The 18901-nt window shown below is 39.9% G+C and overlaps 1 long non-coding RNA gene across 1 annotated transcript in view; it reads left to right on the top strand.

The window, feature by feature from the left end:
- Window positions 1-9566, top strand: part of LOC140479826 (uncharacterized) — a 36232-nt gene extending 26666 nt beyond the window's left edge. The window contains exon 2 of the long non-coding RNA XR_011961131.1: window positions 8036-9566. This is a non-coding gene — a long non-coding RNA (uncharacterized lncRNA). The remainder of the gene's footprint in view (window positions 1-8035) is intronic.
- Window positions 9567-18901: the final 9335 nt, after the last annotated feature.

Below are 18901 nucleotides of genomic sequence, written 5' to 3'. Positions count from 1 at the left end.
ACATGCATACTCAGATAAGGAGGCAACAACTGCACACAATACTCCAGGTGTGGTCTCACCAAGGCCATGTAGAATTGCAATAAGGCAACCTTGTACCTGTACACAAATCCTCTCACAATGAAGATCAACGTATCATTTGCCTTCTTCACCTGCATTCTTACTTTCAGCAACTGCTGTACAAAGACATTCACATCTCATTGCACCTCTCCCTTTCCCAACGTATTGCTGTGGAGATAATAATCTGCCTTCCTGTTTTTGCTGCCAAATTGGATAACCTCACATTTATTCACATTATACTTCATCTGCCATTTATTTTCCACTCACTCAGCTTGTTAGAGTAGGCAGAAAATTGACAGATGGAATATAATATGGGAAAATATGTGGTTATCCACCCTCATGGAAAGGAAAGAAAAGCAGATTTTATTTAAAGAGGCAGACCAGAGCATGTTGAAATGAAGAGAGATCTGGCTGCCCTTGTACATAATTCACAGAAGAATACCATGCAGGTGCAGCAAGTAATCATGGGAACAAATGGAATGTTGTCCAGTATTGCAAGGAGAATGGAATAAAAATGTAGAAATGTCTTGCAACAAATGAACATTGGTGAAATCACCCCAAAAATTATTGTGTACGTTTTTGGTCAGTTTATTTAACAAGAGTTACAATTATATTAGAAGCAGTTTAGAGAAGGGGCAGTTCGAAAAGAGTTCACTGTGTTGATTTCTGGGAAGAAGGGGCTGTCTTATGATGAAAGGTTGAGCAGATTATGTCTGTATGCATTGGTGTTGAGAAGAAGGAAAAGTAATCTTATTGAAATACAGAAAATTCTGAGATGGGTGGATACTGAGAAAGTCTTTGAAATTCGTTGCTCAGAAAGAAATAGAGGCTGAATCAGTGAAGAGATTCAAGGCTATATTGGATAGCCTTTTGGTCTACAATGGAGTCAACAAGGAGTCAAACAGGAAAGGGCCCCCAGATAAACCATTACCTTGTTGACTTACGCACTAAGCTTAAAGGGCCAAATGCCCACTCCTCCTCCTACTTCATTGTTATAATCTTGTTGCTTCTTGATATTCCTGCTAAATTGTATCAGTTTAATTTAGATAAATGGGAGGTGATGCATTTTGGAGAGGCAAATCAGAGCAGGATTTATACACTTAATGGTAGAGTCCTGGGGAGTGGTGCTGAACCAAGAGACTTTGGAGTACAGGTTCATAGTTTCTTGAAAGCGGAGTCACAGGTAGATAGGATAGTAAAGAAGGCATTTGGTATGCTTTCCTTTGTTGGTTAGAGCATTGAGTATAGGAGTTGGGAGGTCATATTGCGGCTGTACAGGACATTAGTTAGGCCACTTTTGGAATATTGTGTGCAATTCTGGTTTCCCTCCTATCAGAAGGATGTTGTGAAACTTTAAAAGGTTTAGAAAAGATTTACAAGGGAGTTGCCAGAGTTGGAGGGTTTGAGCTTTAAAGATAGGCTGGAAGGCTGGGGCTGTTTTCCCTGGGGCATCAGAGGCTGAGGGATGACCTTAGAGGTTTATAAAATCATGAGGGGCATGGATAGGATAAATAGACAAAGTATCTTCCCTGGGGTGGGGTGTTCAGAACTAGAGGGTATAGGTTTAGGATGAGAGGGGAAAGATTTAAAGAGGGTGGTGTTTGTATGGAATGAACTGCCAGAAGAACTGGTGGACGCTGGTACAATTGCAACATGTAAAAGGCATCTGAATGGTGATATGAATAGGAAGGATTTAGAAGAATATGGGCCAAGTGCTGGCAAATGGGACTATATCTAATTTAGAATATCCGGTCAGCATGAACAAGTTGGACTGAAGGGTTTGTATCCATGTTGTACATCTTGATGACTACACATTTCTCTGCATTAAGTTCTATCTGCTACATAATCACTCATTCCAGTGACTGTGTATGCCCTCTTGATGACATTCACTATCCTTCTGACATTTTACAACATAGTCAAATTTTGTACTATCTTAAAATTATGATGCTTTTCCCAGGACACCTAAGCTTGTGTCCTTAATATAGATCAAGAAAAGCTGTGTTATTTGTTCCAGCCTCATTATATAATCTTTGTTTAGTGTAAAGAGCAAATATGCTCAGTTCTCTGTCACTCAGGGTTTTGTTTCTATGCTGCCACTGTCCTTTTACTCTCTGGAATTTAACATTGCTGACAAGCCTGTTCTGTCATACTTCATCGAAAGACTGTTTGGAAGTTCATGTACACCACATCAACCACATTACCTTCATCAAAAAAACTTCATCAAGTTAGTTTAATGAGATTTGCCTTTAATATATCTGTGCTAGCTTTCCTTTATCCACATTTGTTCAAGTGAGTATTAACTTTGTCCCAGATTACCATTTTTTAAACTTTCCTACCATTGAGGTTAATTCAGACTTTGCTGGATGTATCCTAATATGTTTTGAACAAGGGTGTCAATATTTGCAATTCTCCTGACCTTTCATACCAGTCTTTTGTCTAAGGAGGATTGAAAGACTATGGCTATTGTCTCCTCAGTTTCCACCTGTACTTTCCTCAGTCTCCTTGTGTATATCTGATCCAATCCTGTTGTCTTATTAATTTTAATTTTAGCAAACGTCTTGTTTGTCCATCTAGTGTCTCAACTACCTCCTCTTTCACAATGACTTGACAGCATCTCCTTCCTTCGTAAAAATAAATGTAAAGTGCTCATTTTGTGTTCTAGCCCGGATCTCAGCATCTTTAATTTGTCATTCTCCTTTTCTTCCTTGATGGATCCTCACCTGCTGTTTCTCCCTCTTGAGGGTGTTATTTTTGCTGGACTTGCAGATGAAGCAGTAATCACTGTCTTATTCACCGTTGTCTAAAGTAATTCAGCAAGGCCATGAGTTTCCCAGCCAGGAGGTGCTTGACCAGATAATCTAGGGGGAAATGTTGGAAAGATAACACAATTTTACTGAAGCCCTCACATCCATCACAATGAAGCCTGCTGTTGTTGTGTGGTAAGGAGGATTCCCAAGGAGTTTGTTGTCTTGTATTGTTTAAGAGTTCTGAGGTAAATGTACATTGCACAACTAAAGTTTTCATGCTGCTCTGGAGGAGTACAATTCTGCCAGTAAGCCACCATGATAGCCCTACTCCCAAGGAAAACACACCCTACCACAGCATAGACCACATACTTGCATAATTACAGTTCAGTGTGCGATTGTTGCAGCTGCAGGCAACTTTACTAAGGACAGTTTGCATTTGACTTTCACACATAACCATTTGCTTGTAGCATATACAGTGTGTTTGCTGACCAAACTGCTGGCACATGCTGCAGGTATAATGTTGGCATAATTCGGTGCCGTACAGTGATATGTCTATGCCCTTAACTGTTCAGATGTGTGGATGAATGGTCATTGGGCTAATGGCCATGGAGTGTGTAGAGATGTTGTTGTGAAGAAGCAGTTGCATGATGGCCACAGCAAGCATTCATCTAAGCTCCAGGGCTGCCAGAATCAGCTTTCATTTACATGTCAGGAACCTGAGCTGTCTAGCATCTTGGTGAACGAGAGGAGGATTGGAAATGGCAGTTAAATAAGACAAATCGGGGCTTTAATGAGGTGCAAGTTCATAGAAATAAGGTAATGGTAAATGAACCTTACTCACTAGTGAGATTCTGATGTTCCCATTTAAAGCTTGAAGGAAAATTTGCCACAATTTTACTCAATGCCGAAATTCTGATTTTTTTCATGTCCTCTGTATTTTCCCACCTTTCTTATTATTGCTCCACCACACCATAGAGGGGAAAATTCCACTCAGTGTTTATTTATATTTTTCCAGGACTGTGCATTAATATTGTTTGCAACCGATGCCAAGAAATATCTCAGCCAGTGCCCAAACCACGTAACTGGATCCTTCCACTCAGCCCATGTGTAATCTTTCATGTTAAAGAAGGAAAGTTTCTCCTGTACATTATGTGTACCAAATTCATTACTTATTTCTACAGAACGATTTTGTATTTGTATTGCATATCATTCTAAAGAGAATGTTTAAATATTTCTCATCAATACCTTGAATAGGGACTCAATGAAAATAATTTTGTAGAGATACTAAATTACCACACATTTCATCTGGATATGGGGCTGTTGCCAGTGAAGGAGAAGACATTAATGGTATGGATAGAAGAACATAGATGAAGAAAATGTGCTTTAAAAACTGGCGGTGTACAATGTGCACAAGTCAGCAAGTCAGAAGTAATACATCCTGTTTTATTGAAGATGACAAAGTTTGGAAATTGAGCAGCATTTGACCACAATTTGTCAATTATGCTTGGGTATAGGGATAAGTCTGATTTTTTTTTAATGGGGAGATAAACAGACCTGGAAACTACTACTCAGACAGTCCAGCATCAGGGTTTAGGAAACATTTACAGATAATCCAGGGCACAATTTATTGGCTTTAGGGCTAATAAATGAAAGTCAGCATGAATTTGACTAACTCAAAATTATATTGCTGAGGTAACAAAGAGGGTTGTTATGGTAACACAATCAGTGTTGTATATGTGACTTTCAATACCCTTTTGTTAAAGCACTGCATAACAGACATGTTAGCAAAATTAAAACCCATGGAATTAAGACACATGGATATAAAATCAACTGAAAGATACAAATCTTGAGAATTTACTCTTCTGTATCACATCTTTAAATTAGACCTAACTGAATCTTCCTAGTTCTTTCCTGTGAATTGTAAAATCTTTTTATATGAAAATTCACAAAACCATGTGTTTAAACTTTCTCAGCTGTTAATAATCCGCAGATTTCCAAACAAATACTCCTGGTTTCAGAAACTAGTCTTCTCTGAGGTAACTGAGGGTTAAAACTTCCCGTTCTTTGGCAAAGTGTCATTGAGTTTCATGAAAGGCTTCTCTCTGCAAGATTTAGTGCATTTTCACATGTGATCATCCTAAACTTATCTCATTACCTACCTATTTGAGGTTAGGGTTTGGGGATGTGGGGGAAATGGGGAGTGAGGGGTAGGGAGCTTCCCACTGCTCATTGTGCCAGGTGTCCAAAATGGAATTTGAGCTCACATCATCACCAGGACCTCTGCATTATTATTCCAAAATAATATCACTACATCATTGCCACCATAAACACTAAAATTTCTTACTTTAGGGCATCAAACCAAGGTACCTATTACACCTGCATTAATTCTGGAAAGTGTGAAAAGAGATAAGTCCCCTGGGCTTGATGAGATTTATCCAAGGATTCTCTGGGAAGCCAGGAAGAGATTGCAGAGCTTTTGGCTTTGATCCTTATGTTGTCATTGTCTAAAACAATAGTTCCAGAACACTGGAGGATAGCAAATGTTGTCCTCTTGTTCAAGAAGAGGAGTAGAGACAACCCTGGTAATGATAGACCAGTGAGCCTTACTTCGATTGTGGTAAACTGTTGGAAAAGGTTGTAAGAGATAAGATTATAATCATCTATAAAGGAATAAGTTGATTAGGGATAGTCAACATGGTTTTGTGAAGGGTAGGTCATGCCTCACAAACCTTATTGAGTTCTTTGAGAAGGTGACCAGACAGGTGGATAAGGGTAAAGCAGTTGATGTGGTGTATATGGATTTCAGTAGGCGTTTGATAAGGTTCTGGATTAGTGGTGCTGGAAGAGCACAGCAGTTCAGGCAGCATCCAAGTAGCTTCGAAATCGACATTTCGGGCAAAAGCCCTTCAGAAATTGGCTAGCTGAAAGAAGACAGAGCGTGGTAGTTGATGGGAAATGTTCATCCTGGAGTTCAGTTACTAGTGGTGTACTGCAAGGATCTGCTTTGGGTCCACTGCTGTTTGTCATTTTTGTAAGTGACCTGGATGAGGGCATAGAAGGATGGGTTAGTAAATTTGTGGATGACACTAAGGTTGGTGGAGTTGTGGATAGTGCTGAAAGATGTTGCAGATTACAGAGGGACATAGATAAGCTACACAGCTGGGCTGAGAGTTGGCAAATGGAGTTTAATGTGGAAAAGTGTAAGGTGATTCACTTTGGAAGGAGCAACATGAATTATGAGTACTGGACTAATGGTAAGATTATTGGTAGTATGGATGAGCAGAGACATCTCGGTGCCCAGGTACATAGATCCTTGGATGTTGCCACCCAGGTTGATAGCATTGTAAAGAGGCATATAGTGTGTTAGCTTTTACTGCTAGAGGGATTAAGTTTCAGAGTCATGAGGTCATGTTGCAGCTGTACAAAACTCTGGTGCTGCTGCATTTGGAGTATTACATATAGTTCTCGTCACCGCATTACAGGAAGGATGTGGAAGGTTTTGAAAGGGTTCAGAGGTGATTTACTAGGGTGTTGCCTGTTATGGAGGAAAGGACTTATGAGGAAAGGCTGAGGGACTTGAGGCTGTTTTCATTAGAGGGAAGAAGGTTGAGAAGAGACTTAATTGAGACATATAAGGTAATCAAACGGTTAGATAGGGTGGACAGTGAGAGCCTTTTTTTCCTCAGATGTTGATGGCTCGCATGAGGGGACATAGCTTTAAGTTGAGGGATGATAGATATAGGGCAGATGTCAGGGGTAGTTTCTTTACTCAGAGAGTATTTGGGACGTGGAACGCCCTGACTGCAACTGTAGTTGACTTGCTGACTTTAAGGGTATTTAAATAGTCATTGGATAAACATATAGATGAAAATGGAATAGTGTAGGATAAATAGGCTTCAGATTGGTTCCACAGGTCAGCGCAACACTGAGGACAGAAGGGCCTGTACTGCTATGTCTATGTCTATGTGAACCTCTCTATTTTATTGAAGAATGGATAACCTGAATTGTTACATCTGCTTCAAAATTACTTCAAGCTGAATCTTAGAGTCATAGCGATTTACAGCATGGAAACAGACCCTTCGGTCCAACCCGTCCATGCCAACCAGATATCCCAACCCAATCTAGTCCCACCTGCCAGCACTTGGCCCATATCCTTCTAAACCCTTCCTAATCATATACCCACCCAAATGCCTTTTAAATGTTGCAACTGTACTAGCCTCCACCACTTCCTCTGGCAGCTCATTCCATTCTTGTACCACCCTCTGCGTGGTCTCTTTTATATCTTTTCCCTCTCACCCTAAACCTATGCCCTCTAGATCTGATCTCTATTTGGCTTGTCCTAGGACGGATGTGTTGTCCCAGTCGAAGTGGTGTCCTTCCTCATCCGTACCTAAGGATACTAGTGAGAGAGGATCATGTCTTTTTGTGGCTAGTTTTCTGCCTGTTTGTCCATTTATAGTGTTTGTTACAGTTCCTGCAAGGTATTTTGTAAATGACATTAGTTTTGCTTGTTGTCTGTATAAGGTCTTTCATGTTTGTTAGCTGCTGTTTTAGTAACACACTAGCTTTGAAACGTTTGCATGCCTATGTTCTCCACTTCCCTTTACTGAGACATTCCTAGAAATCCTTGTTCTAATCCTCTGAAATATATTACAGAACCCTTGATAACAAAAATAGTGTCAGAAGGAAGGCAGCCGTTAAACATATTTACAGCTTTAATTTATAAAATATTACACAGCACTTCACATGTAATGATGTGGACAACCTGAAGCATGTCTGAAGTGTTAAGTTTTGAGTAAATTATAAATGTCACGACAGTAGAAACAAAACAAAGAGGTTGGGGATTGGTGGCAAGAGTTTCAGAAATTATAGAAGTCCATCCAAAGCTGTAATGGCAAAAGGACACAGAATTGGAGGTATACGAGAGGCAAGATTCCTCACTGGAGACCTCCGTTTTAAAGTTACATAATCTAATGGGGCAAAATAATCAATGTCACATTATATGCTTCAAAGCACCATCATTTCATATTACACAGAATGAACATCACATAATCTTGATGCACCTAGCATTTTCCGTCTTCATTTACTCACATTCTTAGCCTCTAGACCTTGCAATCTAAAAATGCCGTATCCTATCAGCTATAAAAGTTGCTTCTATATTGCTTCAACTTTCATACTGAGCACATTCTCCTCGCTATAAGTTCTTACTACTTTTTTGTTTGATGAATTAGGTGTCGGAGAAGTTTGGAAATTCAGCACAAGAGTCTCCAACCAAGCCCTATTGAAAAACTCACTGGCTCCCTTCCAAATGCGAGATGATGGAAATGCAGCCTCAGAACTTTGGTGAGGTTGGATGAGATCATCTGCTGCGTTTCTTTCAATGACTGAAGAAGCTGATTCTAGAAAGGCAAAGCTTCCCACAAGTGCCACACATAACGTTGTCCCTTACTAATGGTGCAGAACGATCTCTGCTGATGTCTTGTTTGTCGGGCTGGTGTTTGCTTTGGAGGTACTGTAACCACATATCATGGTGGCAAGTTCCTGTCCACAATGGATGTTACCATTGTGTTGATTGTCAGCCAGAGTTTCCCATTTGCTATGATTAATGTTTAAAGTTGGCATGTCTCTGTGGCATCACTGAATTGGAAATTTGGGCACGCTGCTGATCTCTTGGCATTCGCTTTGTCCTCATATGACATTGCCTTTGAGATGTGTCAATCCTTCTGCCCTGTTCACATGCCCAATCAATGAAACATACTTTGCTTAACTAGTGCTAACATGCTCAACATGTTGCCCTTGGAAGGATTGCTTCATTGGCGAATTTAACCTACATGTGATGCCAAGGAAGCGTCATAAAAAACATGGATGTTACTGAGCTTTTTCTCTCTGCATGTTAAATTTGTCCAGGTTTCACTGCCATACATCAATGTGCTAAGGATACAGGTTTCATTGATAACCATGTTGGTCCTGCAGGTCAATTTGTTGTTTTTATTATCCCCATTTGTTTGTCATTCAAAATTGTTTGTTGTCTTTCCAATGCATGCTGTTACATATTAGGAGAGATGAGTCAGCTCCCCTTTTTATAAACTTCCCAGATGGCCACGTCAAGGATTAATGTTTGAGCTTGAGTCTTTCCAATTAACACATTCTTAACTATATTTACCAGGGATAGTAAGCAACCAATCACAAAGTTGCCTTGAGCAAAAACAGCAAATCTATTGCTGGAAACAATAAGAGAAATAAGAAAGACATAATGGTGTGCATATACAGCTTCAGGCAATCATGTTCTCGCTCACACAGATAAATACAAGGTAAAAAAGGGATGGTGTTCAGCACAAAAAGGAAGCTAAACGAATATGCAATTTAGCATCCTTGAGGCATTAGCTTTAAACCTATTGTTGTTTAGTTGGTGTCAGAGACCATCAGCAAGAGTGAACATTGCAGTTGTCATTTCAGTTTGTAGTGATTTAATGTTTCTTTTTAATTTAACTTATCACTGGGTGCTTTTCCTTCTTGCAAAACAGAGTTCCAAACCAGTGTTCTATGCTGCATCCGTCATATTCCCACTGTCTGTCAAAATTAGTTTCTTGAAATTCAAGGTTTTTTTGTGTATTTCTGTATCTGAGTTCATCAACTTCAAGCTTGATAAATGCAAGTGATGTTTTCATTTCCAACATGCAAATATTCACAGAGGTGTCAACCAAAGTGAAAAAGGATTTGACTGGGTTCTTCACCTTTGAATAAAATATTAATTTTGGTTCAGATTGTTTTTGTTTATTCGACGTTAGTTTCATGAAACTTGGCCAACTTGTGTAGCCTGGTGATTACTAGGGCCATTTTAAGTTAGTGCCTTGGTTTCTGTTTTAAAACTTTTCAGTACACTGAAATCCCAGATATTAAATCAGATGACAGAATGTAAAAATTAATAGTCCATCTTTCACTTTGTCATGACAAGAAGTAGGTTGCCTGTCACCTAGATCTAAGGTAGCAGAATTTTCTGACTGCACCAACATGTGCTGATGAGTCTGATCACTGGTGGAAATGAAACACCATGTCCGATGAATGTTTTTTGACATTGGTGATGGAGAACATGACACAAATATGGAACAACCCATGACCTGGTCTTCGCTTTGAGCCACTAGTGCAACATCATTACACATTGAAGTGCCCCACTCATAACATGGCCACACTTACATCTTGACTTTCGGATTTGATAGGTTGATGATTTTTATTCAGATGTACAAAACTGCAAAAATCAGTCACTGCAAAGGAAGAAACAGAAACAAAGATTGTAGGTACAATCCTTCCATGTTGGAGGCATAGCTTAGATCATGAGGACAGAGAGAAAAAAATACATAATATACTGTAAGGACCAAAACACAGCCCCTGTTACATTCCATTCTGGATCTCCAAACTATCATCTGGAGCCATTAAATTGAGTGATGCTATGCTTATTATTTGGAACAACCATGTGAGACTACAAAGTGGTGTTGAATTTTAGCACACCTCAGGTAAGGGGTGAAGGGCAAAGTTGAGAAGGCAAGAATTTCGTGATAACTTGAGCTGGATAATTGGATACAATGATAAATGAAAGAGGGATCAATAAATTGCAAAGTTTACTATTGAACCATCCATCGTTAATTTTTTGGCACCAATTAGGTTGAAAATTCAGAAAAATAAGTATTGAAGAGATGCGACATTACATAAATATTTAATTATAATGATGTGAGAAAATGAACAACTTTGCATTAGGTTTTTATTTTAGTTTTGCTGAAGACATTGCATATGGATAATTAGCATAAATGATAATATATTAAGCTACCTGAAGATATTGTTTTAGATCTTACTAATTATATTTAGTCCCAGTATCTTTCAGTAATTAATAAGAAATACTATTTGGGGAATTTGCCAAAGAGAATGAAGCATTACAAAAATAGTACTTAATACAATAGAAGGAAGCCGAGGAGTTAGACGTGCAAAAAAATTAAATAAAATGAAAACTGCTTCAGAAATGCTTGTAGTGATCGTATATAAATTTGATTGAAACAATATTTCATTTGAATTGTATAACTCAATGTGTGTCATGAAGAAAAAGAAAAATAATTTACACCATTTTTTATTCTTTTGCAGAGACAGTTTGAACACCTATAACAGGAACAATTGCCTTTTCTGAGCTTCTGCTTACTTTATTCACCCTTTAACCCCATTCCAGGTGTTAATTTCCTCCTCCTGTGAAGATGTGCTTCCTGACATGATCTTAAGTTTACATTTCACCTGTTTGCACTATGTTCCCTTGTGCTGCTTTTACGATCCAGCTGATAAGAGGAGGATTAACTTGTTTTATCCTGTTATTTGATTATTTACTTCTTCAGGACTTTTACTCATTCATTTCCTTTCAGTATTATGAACCTGTCAATCTAAAACTAGAACTCAATCACGTTGTTGGAATATATGTTGTATATATGTAGCACATCATTCATTTCTAAGACAACATGACTGAGAAACATTTGAAATCAAAAATAAGAAAAGCGCAAGGACTAAGCATGTCAGTCAGCATCTATGGTGCAATGTGAAGCTTCCCCACAGGTGTAGTATTAAAGCATTACTTTGTCTCCTGATTAAAGCTTGGTTAGTTTCCTAATCCATCTGCATCAGAAAATTCGAAAATATCCATCTCTACTGTACGTTTACAGCGAGTTGCATGATTAGACTCATCTACATAGCAAATAAATTATTTGCTACAAGCAAATGTATCTGTAATTCACACATAAGTGACAGTTTAGCATCATCGTCTTCCATGCAGTAGGACATGCAGGATTCCATTAAGAATGTAGAATGGTGCCGTAAATAGCATGTCTACCCTTTGACTGATCACTGCAGGGAACCATGACAAGCTTCCTGGTTTTGTGTCTCTGCTGAAAGGCAAGGTGGAACTATTATGAGGTTTTCTAATCTGAATGGGATAGCAATGTATAAAAGGCTAGGGAAGACAAGGCAGAGATGTAAATGCAACATGAGTGAGCACTAAGAGAACAAGTTCCATGAGATGAACCCTATTCCAATGCATGAGATGGATGTCTGTCCCTACATGCAAATAGCCTATAAACTGCTTTCTCTGCAAACACCTGTTGAGAGGAACAAAAGGAAAAGTCACCTTGAGAGACACTGAAAGGGGAAAATTCTCGACCAGTGAATGTAAAAAGGCATCAGTGTGCAAACAACTTTGTCTCATCAACAACAAGCTGAAAAAGAAGCACAAGGACCCAATGCATCAACCCTCATTGTCCAGATTAGTGCTAACAAACTGTTTCTCCCTGTTTTGCTTCATACTTCCACTTTCCCATCCTTAATACCCTTGTCTCTTTATCCATTTATAGATCTATGAGAATTATTCAAAAGTGGAGTTGAAGTTATAGTTAGTGGTTCAACAGCTCTTGCTGTTGGTTAAAAACACTCCAATTACAATAAAGTTATTTATTTTAATTAAAAACCTGGTGTGTGTATTCTTTAACCAGAAATACAAAGTTAGATAAAATTGGGACATGCAGTGGTTTAATCAAATGTTATCCTTTGTGATGACTTCAGGAATAGAGGGGTTAAATTTCCAATGCACGTCCCTAGTAGATCATGACAAAGTATAATGAATAAGGTTCACAAAAATTAGAAAATGAAATTTTATCTGAATTTGTGCAAGATTCCACAAGACCATAAGATGTAGGAGCAGTAGTGGGCCATTTGGTCCACTGAGTCTGTTTCAACATTTAATGAGATCTTGGCTACGGTCCTTTCCCTATAACCCTTGATTCCCTTACTGATGAAAACTCTGTCACCGCTTTCAATTTACTTGACAACCCAGCCACAACAACCATGCCTGGTAAATAACTCCAAAGTGTCCCTACCCTCTGAGATGTCCTCAGCTTCATCTTAAATGGGCAACCTCTTACACTTGAGATTATGCTTTCTGGTCCTAGACTTGAGGAAAGACTGGATTGATTGGGCTTGTAATCGCTGGAATTTAAAAGAATGAGAGTGGATCTCATAGAAACATATAAAATCCCAATGGGTCTGGACAGGCTAGATGTGGGAAGAATGGTCCCAATATTGGGGAAGTTCAGAATAAGGGGTCATAATCTAAAAATGAGGGGTAATTCATTCAGGCCTGAGATGAGGAAGAGTGTATTCAGTCAGAGTTGTGAACCTGTGGAATTCTCTCCCGAAGGAAGCTGTTGCAGCCAGTGCATTAGATACATTCAAGAGGGAACTGGACATGGCCCTTGCAGCTAAAGGGATCAAGGAGTATGGTGAAAAAGCAGGAATGAGTTACTGAGATTGTATGATCTGCCACGATTTTATTAAATGTTGGTGCAGGCTCGAAGGGCCAAATGGCCTACCCCTGCACCTATTTTCTATGTTTCACTGTTTTCCCACAGAGACACCACACAATCCCCAATCAAAGTCAAAACCTACCTTTAACCCTTTCACTGATGACTGAAATATGTTTGCAACTCTGGTCACCGCAGTAGAGAAGGGATATGATTACACTGGCAAGGGTTCAGAGGATAACCACCAGGATATTGCCTGAGATGGAGACTTTTAGTTGTGAAGAAAGGCTGGATAGGCTTGGGTTGTTTTTCTTGGAGCAGAGAAGGCTGTGGGAAATTTGATTGAGGCATGTAGGATCATGAGCAGCATGAATAGAGTGGCTGGAAGCAGTTGTTCCCCTTAGTTGAAGAACAATAACAATGATTTTAAGGTGAAGGGCAGGATGTTGAGAGGGAATTTGAGAAAAACTGTTTTCACCCAAAGGCTAGTGGGAATCTAGAATGCACTGACTGGGAGGGTAGTGGAGGCAGGAAACCTAACAACCTTTAAAAATATGTGGTTGAAATGTCATAGCATTGAAAGCTATGGGCCAAGTGCTAGAAGGTGAGGTTAATGTAGATCGATTGTCACAGACTCAATGGGCCGAAAGGCCTTTCTGTGTTGTATGACTCTATGACTTCTAAAACCTGGTCCCCCAGCTCTTTCATTCTGTCATTGGGATCTTGGTGGTTGTCCTGTCATACCTTCACTCTTGACTGTCATACCTTCAGTCTGACTCCCATGAGCTTCTCTTCTTCAGGGATTTGGCTGTAGTCCCAGCACTCCAACCTGGATCTGCTGAAACTACACAGCTGTAGGCCACCCCATTGGTCAACTGTTCTCCAAGGCAGGGTGCCCTCCTCCATCAGTCTCACCTTTAGCTACAGAGCTAATTAATGTCTATCAAAGGTCAAAGGGCAGCTAGTTGCAACCGGGCTGTGTTCCATGCCAACTCTTTGGGTGGTGAGGCAGGAAACCCCTTTGTACAAATGGTCCTGCAGGGGGCAAATTATTCACTCAATTGATTGTGAATCTTTGGAATTGTCCACTCTCGTGTCTGTGAATGCTTCCTATTTAATACTGAGACACATCTTTGATCTCTCAGGGATTCACGGGATATGAGGAGCAGGGAAAGCGGATTTACGTCTGATGATCGATCATTTTTACATTGACCTAACTGAATGGTGGAATGAGCCAAGAGTCATATGGTTTACTCCGGCTCCTATTTCTTATGTTCTTGTTGGAATACAGTTCCAGAGTTGGCAGAGGATTTTCTGGAACTTGCTCAAGCATCCATTCTTCATGCTTCAGCATAGACAATAAAAACAGGATATTCCTCTCAATTAGTTTTCCTGTGTAACTCTGTAGGTGTGGTTGGTAAATAGAACAGAATTTTCTGCCCTCATAGCAATCTTCCAGCTTAATGCCCACAGATCTCGAATCATCCAGCAAAAAATATGTATATTTAATCAAGTTACCAGTAATGATCAGGTCACATCACACGTCACCTTTTCTTGTTCTCACTGTTACCGTAGCAACATTGAATGTAGAGACTAATGCAAAAAACAAACTACAGTGTATACTGAAAATTCTGAAATAAGAGCAGAAAATGCTGGAAATACTCAGCAGGTCAGGATACTGCTTCCGGTCTTGACCTTCCATCAGCGATATAGTAATTTTTCCTGATCAGAGGAAAGGTCACACACCTAAATTACTGACCAGAATTTTACCGGTGATCAAAGGAAAGGTTTAAGAGAGGAAACCAGGACTGGGCAGTACTTCAAGGCACTTAATTAGCCTATGACAGGATGGTACCCCTCCCATGCTGCATGGGGAGACAGCCAAGTATGATAGATGAAAATGGCCACATCTCTGGCTATCTCAATTGGTCACCACTGTAAAACAATCCCTCAGCCCAGCTCCCAACTGGCACAGTCGAGACATGTATTTGGTTCCAACATGCATGAACCCATGCCATGCTGCTAAAATTTCAATTATTAACTCCATTTCTCTGAACAGATGTTGGCAGATATGCTCAGTATCACATGAAGCATTTACTCACTGAGATAACGGCAGTGTCGTTGGAAATTTATCTTGTCAAGCAAGGATATGTTATATTTCAGTACAATTTACATCCTCCTATTTTACTTGTCAGAATAGAACTAAAATTTGTCAAGTATTTCTGATGAACCAAGTGTTTCTTGCGTAATTTGTACCAGAAAAGGTATGTTGCCAAAGCTGAGCGATATTATGATCCAGCTTTTGTTTGGAGTAGTTTGCTACAACCATCTCTTTTCCTGAGTTGGTCTATGGGCCTACCTGAAATATAAAAGAAAACCACTAGTGAGTCTTAACAAGATAACATTATTTAAAAAACAAGATGTAGGTTATTGCATGATAGTAATCAGGTTAATGCAAAAGTATTGTAGTAAGTTAAACCTTGTTGCTAAGACTGTTCAGAGACATCTGGGTATAAGTCTTCACTCTACAGTATCTTACATTATCTGCCTTTTCTGACTCAAATTCTTATTACGAGATCAGATTGGATGCATTTAATGCAGAATCCAAGATTAAACCCTTTCAGAGCCATTACCTCAACTAACAATTATTACTTTTACTGTCAAATCTAGGTGAAGGGTAAAAGCTGTAGTTTAATGGAATATTAAAAAAGAGGACAAAATGAGTTAGAAAATTGCTACTCGATGTAACATTTGACCTTTAAAAACTTGTTAATTGGAAACAGAAAGGAAAACTGGTGAAGCAAAGGAATTTCACATTTTGAAATCCAGAGAATTAAGAGGAATTAGTCAGAGTTTGGGATGATGCGATAAGCCTTCATTTCAACATAATAAGGATATATATATATATCAGGAAGCTGAGCAAATGGAAATGAATCGTTGAATCTGTGGAAGAACAGAGATAAATATGAAAGAACAATGACCACAAATGATTTAAGTGAATTTGTAGCTGTACATTTTCAATAACTGTAACACTCTCCATATGTTAAAGTAACAAACAGATGTGTGTTAGTTCAATGTATTTTTCACACATTCTTATCAGATGCTAATTGAAGCAAGGGATTTTCTGTAATCAAGATACATACATTATTTTAAAGGGGGTAGCCATGATGCGGAGATGCCAGTTTTGGACTGGGATGGACAAAGTCAGAAATCACATGACATCAAATTATTGTCCATCAAGTTTATTTGAAATCACAAGCTTCATCAGGTGAAATGAGAGAGAAACAGACTGAACACATAATGTATGGGCAGAAGGATCAAGGGCAGAGAGAACAAAAGATCATACAAATGGTGTGAGTGGAGTGTTGAATGATAAGTCTGTTATTCCAGTCATTTGCTTTGTCTCCAGCACCGCCTTTTTAAAAACTTTTTGTAATTATCTCACTGACTCGTTTAATTGGATTATAGGTCATCCTCTCGATTGTTATTCTGCTATTGACACTTTACTACACCATCTAACACTCTTGGTCACCTTCAGAGACCTATTATTTGACACTCCGCTCACACCATTTGTATTATCTTTTGATCTTTCTGCCCTTGATCTCTCTATTTATACATTCTGTGTTCTGTGCGCTTCCCTCTCACTTCACCTGATAAACAGGCTATGTTCCAAAAGCTTGTCATGACTGTCATGGCACCTCTCTGATTCACATACAGGATGCTCAGGAAGCACAGATCTATACTGTAGGGAACACTGGCATTCAAAGGCTGCAGCATAGACTCTGCATGCATGGGACAGGCACCCAGGTCACAGATTAGACCAGGGCACCCTTCTGGCCTGTTCATTTGTTAACTTTTAGCCCTCACTCACTCAGTGCTTAGCTGCATGCTCACAGTGGCCCTGCCTTGCCTCTCCTTTCTGTGTTATACTATGCTTGTTGTTGTGTTGGCATTTCAGCTAGAACCAGAAGTTATCTGTACTTCCATATTGATGTGCTCCTTTGCACAGACAAACAGCTGCTTGTCAGTAGAAATCTGTCTTGCGAGGGACAGCTTAATGTACAACACACCTACACATTGATTCAGCACCTACAACATGTGCCTGCTGTCTGTGCAGCAAACACAATACATAAATATCACCAAATGGCCATGTTGGAAACTGAGCAGGGACTAGTCCTCAGTCTGGTCAAGGTGGAGGGTAGTGCTGTCAGTCAAAGGTCCCAGTACTGTCTGTCAAAGACACAGTCCATGCACAGTCTTAGATCTTGTTCCAGGTCAGTTGTCAGTTTGGGACCATCAGATGATCTATCTGACATCAATCCAGGGAGTGTGCATTTGTCCATCAGGGATGACACATATGATTGATCAGATCCCTGATTGATGATATCTAATGACTACTCAGTCAGTCAGAGGCCTAGAGTGAATGCAGTCCTTTGACTCTATGAATTGGTCTGAAGAATGAAAAGGCCTGAGGGTGTCAAAGCTGGGAGGAGGGTGAGTAGAGGCAGTTGTCAAGGTGGTGACAAGGATGATGATGGAATGGAGGGTTTGACTCAAGATGTATGATGGGTATGTGCAATACTATTGCAGTGCAGGTTTGGCTCTAGGACAGGGGGGTTATCGACAGTGATCACCTTAGTGTCCTCTACAGGAGCAGGGTGAAAGAGCAGAGATGGGCATCATTAAGGTTCAATGACTGGGTTCAGAAGACAGGGAGGATAATTGGAAATAAATTTCGATGTGGTCGGGCTTCTTATTGGGGGGCATTGGCTGTGGGGTAATGTGAGGTAAAATAAGACTTGGAGGCTCCAGGCAGCTACCTAGCCACCAGGTATGACTAATACCGACTAATGTGTCCATCACAAACTCTGTTCCCCGCTATCATATACTGCAGTTGAGATGTAAAATGCAACTAGATACTGGCTGGGACGATGTCCAGGGTGCACTGAGTAAAAGCGCAGGATCCATATCTGCTCCATATTAGGACATTGAACGGACAAATACATGAAGCGTGGGCTTGTAAAATTAAGGCACATTGCACTTACAAATATTTCTTTACCCATAGATAATGCATGCTTTGTGAATGTGCTTAGGGTTCAAATGTTGCTGACAGGCAGATTGCTAAACCAACATTGTCATCTCAGTGGTACAGTAGGTAGCAGCAATAAAAAATGGAAGTGAATGCTGGCCAAAAATGCCTCATCATTTGTGAAACTTGTAAACCTGTTGTGGGACTAGCGAGACACTGCTGCATCATGTAAGTATGGAGATGGACTCTAATGAATACAATGGGAAATGAAATGGTTGTGGTGTATCTAGGAATGGGAAGGGGGCATGGAGTTTAGCAGGCTACCCTTTTGACGTAATGTGTTAGCCACTCAGTTGGCAGATCTTTACCAAGTTATGCACATGCTGCGAACAGGAGCACATGTTAGGGCTGCTGAAAGTCCGGTTCCATAACTTGGAAAGGTCTATGGTTAGGACCCCAGTATAATCTGGTCAGAATATGCCACGCCATCCTGGTGTGCTGTGCTCTGCAGAATAGGAGCAAGCAATGTGGTGACATGATAGGTGCTGAGGAGGCGGGGAACAGGAGCAGTTGTCTGAGGAGAAGAATAAGGATATTGAGCTGGAAGAAGCTCTCCTTTTGCTGCACTGAGTGCTACCAAGCAGATAGGACCGGATTGACACCCATTTCCAGTAGATGTGAGCTGGGTGCATAAGACCATCATGGACTCTGAAGGTCAAGATGTCAACACTTGGTTTGCATTGTGG

Source organism: Chiloscyllium punctatum, chromosome 7, assembly GCF_047496795.1.
Source record: "Chiloscyllium punctatum isolate Juve2018m chromosome 7, sChiPun1.3, whole genome shotgun sequence".
In the NCBI taxonomy this organism is placed as follows: domain Eukaryota; kingdom Metazoa; phylum Chordata; class Chondrichthyes; order Orectolobiformes; family Hemiscylliidae; genus Chiloscyllium; species Chiloscyllium punctatum.
Note: the sequence above shows the minus strand (reverse complement) of the source record. Positions and strands in the feature narration are given on the sequence as shown.